The 8,274-nt window shown below is 45.2% G+C and overlaps 1 non-coding gene across 1 annotated transcript; it reads right to left on the bottom strand.

Moving 5' to 3' along the window:
• Window positions 1-7,878: 7,878 nt before the first annotated feature.
• Window positions 7,879-7,972, bottom strand: trnai-uau (transfer RNA isoleucine (anticodon UAU)). Its single transcript has 2 exons — window positions 7,935-7,972; window positions 7,879-7,914 (listed from the first exon to the last, which is right to left on the bottom strand). It is a non-coding gene; the product is annotated as a tRNA-Ile (tRNA).
• Window positions 7,973-8,274: the final 302 nt, after the last annotated feature.

The raw sequence follows: 8,274 nt of genomic DNA, 5'->3' as shown, positions 1-8,274 counted from the left end.
AGGGACACCAATGACTGCAATGATCATGAAGTATTTCTTTCTCACATGGTAAAATGCTGTGTGATATTCAATCCGTCTTCCAGCTGCCCGCGATCTCGCTGAAGAATCTCTGAGCTGATGAATCTCCACGGTCGTTAATTTATACTCGCTCCAGCACACCGAATATTCAATACTACACAAGGCTGACGTGTCTTCCAACAGCTGGAGTAAAAATAAACATGATGTCATTCAAGTAAAATCCCAATTGTGATGAGGTCTGGAGAGCTTGACAATAAATCACAAAATCTCAAAGACAAAGAAATGACGATTGGAGAAGTTGTTGCGAAACACACTCAGGCTCACCTCTCGGTTTCATGATTGCTATTGCTGATCTTGTCCATTCCTATGCTGCATGGACTTTGTCATCGCAGACCAATGACATACGGTCAGTAGGGTGCTCCGTTTCACTTTGTGAATTGTCTCGGTTATAGATCTTGTTAAGGACGTGATTACGTTGCATCGGGAAATGGAACAATTCAGATAGTAGCGGAGAATATGTAATTCTCTCCTTGAAATGGGGGAGGAAGACGTGCTTCTCACAGACGTTTAAACTTTATTTCAAGTATTCAGTGGTGAAAGCATTTCCCGATGTCAGCTGAATCTAATACGAAAAGCATCGGCTGGGTGGAAGTGTAAGTTTGAGCGTCATTAGCATAAGGTGTCGGTGTAAGGAAATGACACAGAAATTAAATTGCAAACCTGCCGATCTAGGCTACTGCACTTCCGGTGTTCACAACTATGTCTCCACTACGTTAGAGAGGAAAACCAAACAACCGAGTTGAGTTTGAGTGTTCATTCCTCATGGTCACGTAGTTGGCCCTCAGCCCCTTGATTTTATCACATTTTAATTGTTTAACACTGACTTTTTATGTCTCTGACTGTGGCTTTCTCCAGTACTAGCTTTTTTCAAAATCTGTCATGTGACTCACGCTGGAATAAAATAGTGGGTATAAGATGCCAGAAGTTTATGGCCAAAGCAGGCCGATCTATAGAAAGAAATAAAGAGGATGTTTGAGCTGAAGTGGCAAAAATGGCAGGCGAATCACACCCAGCAACTACTTACCAGAGTCCCCATTGTCTAAAGCAGCCGTGCTATAGCTGTAGAGCAAATGCTTGTCTGTTAACCCACGAGGTTTCCTGTATTCTCCACAAATATTCAAACAATAGGAAAGGAAACACCCCCCAAAAAAAAGTTCCCCTCTACCACCACTCTGCTCCGTCTCGCGGATTCAGTCCTTACTCTTAATAATTTCTCCTTTGGCTCCCCCCACTTTCTCCAAACTAAAGGTGTAGCTATCGGCACCCGTATGGGTCCTAGCTATGCCTGCCTTTTTGATGGCTTTGTGGAACAATCTATGTTCCGTGACTATTCTGGTATCTGTCCTCCACTTTTCCTTCGCTACATCGACGACTGCATTGGCGCTGCTTCCTGCACGCATGCTGAGCTCGTTGACTTTATTAACTTTGCCTCCAACTTTCATCCTGCCCTCAAGTTTACATGGTCCATTTCCGTCACCTCCCTCCCCTTTCTAGATCTTTCTGTCTCTGTCTCTGGAGATAGCTTATCCACGGATGTCTACTATAAGCCTACTGACTCTCACAGCTATCTGGACTCTTCCTCTTCTCACCCTGTCTCTTGCAAAAATGCCATCCCCTTCTCGCAATTCCTCCGTCTCCGCCGCATCTGCTCTGGGGATGAGGCTTTTCATTCCAGGACGAGGGAGATGTCCTCCTTTTTTAAAGGAAGGGGCTTCCCTTCCTCCACTATCAACTCTGCTCTCAAACGCATCTCCCCCATTTCACGCACATCTGCTCTCACACCATCCTCCCGCCACCCCACTAGGAATAGGGTTCCCCTGGTCCTCACCTACCACCCCACCAGCCTCCGGGTCCAACATATTATTCTCCGTAACTTCCGCCACCTCCAACGGGATCCCACCACTAAGCACATCTTTCCCTCCCCCCCTCTCTCTGCATTCCACAAGGATCGCTCCCTACGCGACTCCCTTGTCCATTCATCCCCCCCATCCCTCCCCACTGATCTCCCTCCTGGCACTTATCCTTGTAAGCGGAACAAGTGCTACACATGCCCTTACACTTCCTCCCTTACCACCATTCAGGGCCCCAAACAGTCCTTCCAGGTGAGGCAACACTTCACCTGTGAGTCGACTGGGGTTATATACTGCGTCCGGTGCTCCCGATGTGGCCTTTTATATATTGGCGAGACCCGAACGCAGACTGGGAGACCGCTTTGCTGAACATCTACGCTCTGTCCGCCAGAGAAAACAGGATCTCCCAGTGGCCACACATTTTAATTCCACATCCTATTCCCATTCTGACATGTCTATCCACGGCCTCCTCTACTGTAAAGATGGAGCTACACTCAGGTTGGAGGAACAAAACCTTATATTCCGTCTAGGTAGCCTCCAAACTGATGGCATGAACATCGACTTCTCTAACTTCCGCTGATGCCCCACCTCCCCCTCGTACCCCATCCATTGTTTATTTTTATACACAATTTCTTTCGCTCACTCTCCTTTTCTCCCTCTGTCCCTCTGAGTATACCCTTTGCTCATCCTCTGGGTTCTCCCTCCAACCCTTGTTTTTCTCCCCAGACCTCCGGTCCCATGATTCTCTCATATCCCCTTTGCCAATCACCTGTCCATCTCTTGGCTCCATCCCTCCCACTCCTGTCTTCTCCTATCATTTTGGATCTCCCCTTCCCCGTCCCACTTTCAAATCTCTTACTAGCTCTTCCTTCAGTTAGTCCTGACGAAGGGTCTCGGCCTGAAACGTCGACTGTACCTCTTCCTAGAGGTGCTGCCTGGCCTGCTGCGTTCACTAGCAACTTTTATGTGTGTTGCAAGAAAAAAAGGATACGCTACAGAGGCGTTCTTCTTGATACAAATGTAATCCCTGTTTTTCCGTCTTTGTATCATCCGTTTCTGCTGGTCTCCGCCTGTACTACTGAAATCCCCCATTTCCATCTTTTGGCTTATCAGATCAGTCTTTTAAGTTTCAATTTCTTCCAGTCAAACTGTATGGCTACATTCTCCTAAATCTGTGACCCTGGCTATTTATTTTGTCGTTTCCAACTGAAACTCGTTCTAATGGCCCGGCCAGGTCAGCTAAACAGTGTCCCCAGACTACCAGGTCACAGTCTGTTCCTTCTAAAGCCTGTTACTTTTCACATCTCTTATCTGAAATGGTCTCAGATTTGCCAGATCATCAGAAAATAAAACATTTGTTTTTACTGATTTGCATATTATTGTGCCTTCTGGAGAACACGTTCTATCTATCGGTCTGTCTATCTATCTATCTATCTATCTATCTATCTATTCTATCCACTGGAGATACCTGCATGTGCCGGTTGTAAGGTGTCAGAGCGAGTAGACTTGACAGACAGACAGAAGCTCGGGAGAGTTCCTTAGTAAGCTATTTTGGGGAAGCTCATATGTGAAATGCGTGGGACGTTTAATTTCAGTCTGACCTGAACATGACAACCCCATCATTGCAGGGACCAGAATGGCGAACATTCATTGCTTTCCCTTTGCTGCAAATACCGTATAAGATTTTTTTGTCAGATACATGGGGCCGCCATTTATTACAAAGTTTAATTTCAGTTCGAAAAAAAAACTACAAAATTAATTGCGCTAGCTGGACTTTACTATTCTGCTCGATGCTTGCTTCAAGAGATGTTTCAATAAGTACACGGATGGGAACGGTACTGAGGTTATGGTCCAGATGAGGGTCAATGAAACGAGGCCACAAGGGCGGACAAGATGGGCCATCGGACCCACTTAGTGTTGTCGTGCTCTATAACTCTGTGAATCTAAATACAATGCAGCGTCTGCTTTCCGAACTACCAACTGCACGTCAGTAGGTTCTGAGTCACAGATTGTCATCATTCTGTATTTCCTGCGGATAAGAAGTACTTCACATATCTTTCTGAGCAGTGGACCTGGACTGATCCCTTCATCTTACTCAACTAGTTTGCTTATAACCTACTGAAGCCTCTTGAAAATGTCGTCATATGAAACAGAATCAACTTGTCTCATGAACATGATTGGAAATGTTGCATTAGTCACGTTGTTGATATAGATTGGCAACGATTGGGGATCAGCGCGGTTCCAGACACAGTACTTAGAACATAGAATAGTACGGCACAGGACAGGCCCCTCGCACCACAATTTTTGCCGAACCTTAAACCCTACCTACCATATAACACCACCTCAAATTCCTCCTAGTGGTCTAGCAGTCTCTTAAATGTCACTAGTGTATCTGCCTGCCCCACTGACTCAGGCAGCATCTCAAACACACCCTGTCATGTTGCAGACACCAGATCCCCATCTCACAAGCTTCACACCTGTACTCAGTCCATACCCCTCCTACATTGTCGTGCTCTTCGCTTTCTGTAGACCACTCCATGTATTTTGAGTTCAGAATGTTTCTTCTTCGTTTAACTTCTATCGCCTGGTTATCTGGGTTACTGTTGTCTGTTGTCAGCTTGAACCAGTCGTCCCCCTTCAATAAAAAGGCAGTTTTCGCCCAGAGAACTGCCGTTCCCTTTTTTTCCCTTCTATTCTCTGTAAGACATGAAATCCGTTGTACGTGAAAATCCCTTGAGATCAGAAGGTTTTGTGAAGCACAAACCCGCTTGTTTGGCATCAACAATCATTCAAAGATGAAGTTACGTAGATCCCGGTTCTTCTCAATTCTGAAAATGGTTGCGAACAACTGAACCTCTTAACGATGTCTGCATGTTTTCATGCATTAAATTGCTCCCACATGCTTGACTGATTAGATAGTTACATTAACCTATAGACAGGCTAGCACTATTGACATCAGTTGATCTGGGGTTGAGAGGGTGAACAGCTTTAGGTTCCTCACATGAATATCACCGAATATCTCAAGTGGTCTGTACGCACCAGCTGTGGAATGAAAAAGAGCCTCTTTCACCTCAAACGGTTGAAGAAGTTTGGTATCTGGTCCCAAATCCTGAGAACTTTCTATAGAGGCACATTTCAGAGCATCCTGACTGCCTTCTCCAAGAGGGAGCGGGAGAGGGAAGACAACGAAAGCGATTTAAAATTCACCAACCTCCTTCTGCTTAAATAGGTTCATGTTCTCCTGTAAATGATGCATAATTTATATTAATTCAGCTTAATGTCATTTATCTCTGTCAGGTATGCAATGCAATATGCAGCTGCTTGAAATGCGAATGTTCATGGCATTTACACCTCTGGGTGCCTCTGAAAGTATAGCTGAATCCGAACTCAACAGTGGAGTCTCATATTCTTCGTAAATTCAGGAGACAAAGCAATGTTTCTGCCCAGGATTAAACTGGGGACCTTCTGCGTGTGAAGTGAACGTGATAACCACTACACCACAGAATCTGTGCAGAGCGGCCAGTGATCTGAGCTGTTGAGAAATGGCACGAACACCCCTTCCCCAGTCCGCCGTCAAGAAGTTGTCTGGAGGAAGACGAGACGGAGTCGGGGCGTGCGGATCAGAAAAAATCGGAGCGGATGGGGATTTTGCGAATTCTTCTGGGTTTCTGGCCTGTAGGGTGACGAATCTCAAGGTTGTATAATGTGTATACGTTAATAATAAATGTACTTTGAACTTTGTATCATCTCCACTGCAGGTTCCCGTACTTCAATGTAATAATGCCCACTTCTGGTCGGTCTAACTCACATAACCGTGTGGTTTACCGGAGAAATCCTGAAGTTCAGCCTATGCCAGGGTACTGTAAGATGAGCTTTGATTTTGGCCCCCAAGTGGTTGCGACGTGGCAGCACCAAACTTCACTGCACTCTGACCTCGGGTTGGACGGCTTCACTGACCAACTGGAAATTTGCCACACTGATCGCAAGACTATTTTCACTGTTTTAATATCAAGGATAGCAGTTGAAAGTCTTCAAGCTGCATTGGAATTATGATCATTGTATTTTTAATCGACGCCAGCGAATCAGCATTTATTACGTGAATGGAATGTGGAAATAACTCCGCCCAAAATGAGATAAATCCTGCACAGTGGAGTCCCCGGTTCAGTCCTGGGCAGAAGCATATTTGGACTCCAGTGTTTGGGGTGAACTTGAGACTCAACTTGTTAGTTCGCGTTCAAGTTGTTTTTTTTTTTTGTCATTGACATCCAGGGTGTAAATACTATGGACATTCGCCTTTCCAGCGGCAGCACATTATATTTCAAACCTGAGAAAGGTAAATTACAGAAAGCTGAATTTTAAATATATAAATATAATTTACAGGAGAACATGAACAGATATAAACGTAAGCGGGTTCGTAGATGACCGAGATTGCAGGACCCAGAATGCACTTCCTCATCGCACATTTCGGACTCAATGTTCAAATGCTCCACCACACGTTCCAACAAGTATTAAATTTATATGATATATACAGTGACATGCATACAGTACGCTTCTGTGGAGTGTTGGTCAAGGTGCGACATGTAACAGGTAGCAGAACTGCTTGCATTTGTAAAGCAAAAATTAAAACATCTTCGGTACTCTCGCTTCCACCGGTGTCCACACGGTGGCGCTGCAGCCCACGAGCTAAATTGAACGGCGCCTTTCAAATTTCTCACCGCTGTCTGTCTCGTCCGTTCTCTTCACCGCGGATTATAAATTAATTAAAGTCAGTGACTGAACCATGTGCCGATACATTTATGGACAGCAGGAAGTGTTACCAGCCAGAATTACTTGTGGGATGATGCCAGCTGTAGAGTAATGGATCACGTCAAATACATCCACCGAGTCCACCCTCACACCAGACAAGCCATCACACTGATATTTCAATACTGCTCATGTTCCAATCCGATCCGTCGGATCGCAAGCAGACCCGGACATCAACGGCCAATTAAACGACCTATTGTGATCGTGAATTATATTGGTTACAACAGCCTTCAGGAACGGAGTGCCAAGTCGATTGCATCAAAGGTCGCAGTGGAGGGAACACATTCGAGCCGGAAGGATCATACCATTGGAAACGAAATCTCAGCACGTCAGTAGAATCGGGGGTGTTGTCCTCTCTTTAACAGAGGATTGGTGAACACGGGACATGTGCAAATTAATATATAGTTCTTTCTTGAATTAATGCATCTTAATTTTGATATATGAGGTTTGAGATGTCAGCATCTTGATACCATTTACGGTCATTGAGGCTACGATTAATATCTCTTTTGCACACTCACAACACGCTGGAGGAACTCAGCCGGTCGGGCAGCATCGGTGGAAACGAACAGTCAACGTTTCGGGCCAAGACCCTTCATCAGGACTAACTGTTATTCCTGACGAAGGGTCTCGGCCTGAAACGTCGACTGTACCCCTTCCTAGAGATGCTGCCTGGCCTGCTGCGTTCACCAGCAACTTTCATGTGTGTTGCTTGAGGTGCAGTTAGAGTGTTTTTGAAACATGGCTTCAGGAAAGGTCTGGTTCGTTGCTTCAGCTTTTAGTTAATTGGATTGAGAAGACTGGAATGTGGGGGACACGTGATGCCTTGATTCAACAAAGAAACCACCTGTTCAGACACGTTCAGCAAAGGGAAGTGAGGCTACGCGTGTTGAACGAAAGAACCAAACAGGGAGAATGCTTGTAGCCCCGCGGGCACATGCCTTTTAGTGAATAAGGGAAGGTCTCCTGCAGCGCTTGTAAGCTCACGCTCTCTTTGCTCAGATCAAAATCAAAGGCGCATCGCCTCGAAGTTACATAAAATAATAAGCAGGGTGTCTTGAAGGCACACAATTAAATGTAACATATCAGTTGAATGCTCAGCTTGAGGAACGCCCAGTCACCTGGGCGTTGCAAGCATTAAAATCACAAGTGCTCTAGTTGAGGCTCGAACTCACAGCCTCGGCATTTCTCCGCCGTGTACTGCCATATAAGTACCGCGCGCTAACCGATTGCGCCACTAGAGCCCAGCGCTGCAAACACGTGCTTTTAAATATCTAGAAAGAAAATTAGAAGGAATTCATATATCATAGATCATACAGCATTGAAATATACATGAAAGGCCGTTTGGCCCATAATGGATTACCGTACTAAGTAAAAAACAAGTCAAAAACATTCAAACTCGAATCCCTCTTTCCCATATCCCTCGATTTCCTTACATCCATGTGCATATCGAATCATCAAATGTGCATATCAAATACCACCTATAAATCTGTTGATGATGCAAACATTGTTTGTAGAATCTCAGATGGAGACGAGGGGTCGTACA

Source organism: Mobula birostris, chromosome 13 (genome assembly GCF_030028105.1).
Source record: "Mobula birostris isolate sMobBir1 chromosome 13, sMobBir1.hap1, whole genome shotgun sequence".
Taxonomy (NCBI): Eukaryota; Metazoa; Chordata; class Chondrichthyes; order Myliobatiformes; family Myliobatidae; genus Mobula; species Mobula birostris.
The sequence above is the reverse complement of the archived record's forward strand: the minus strand, read 5'-3'. Positions and strand labels throughout refer to the sequence as shown.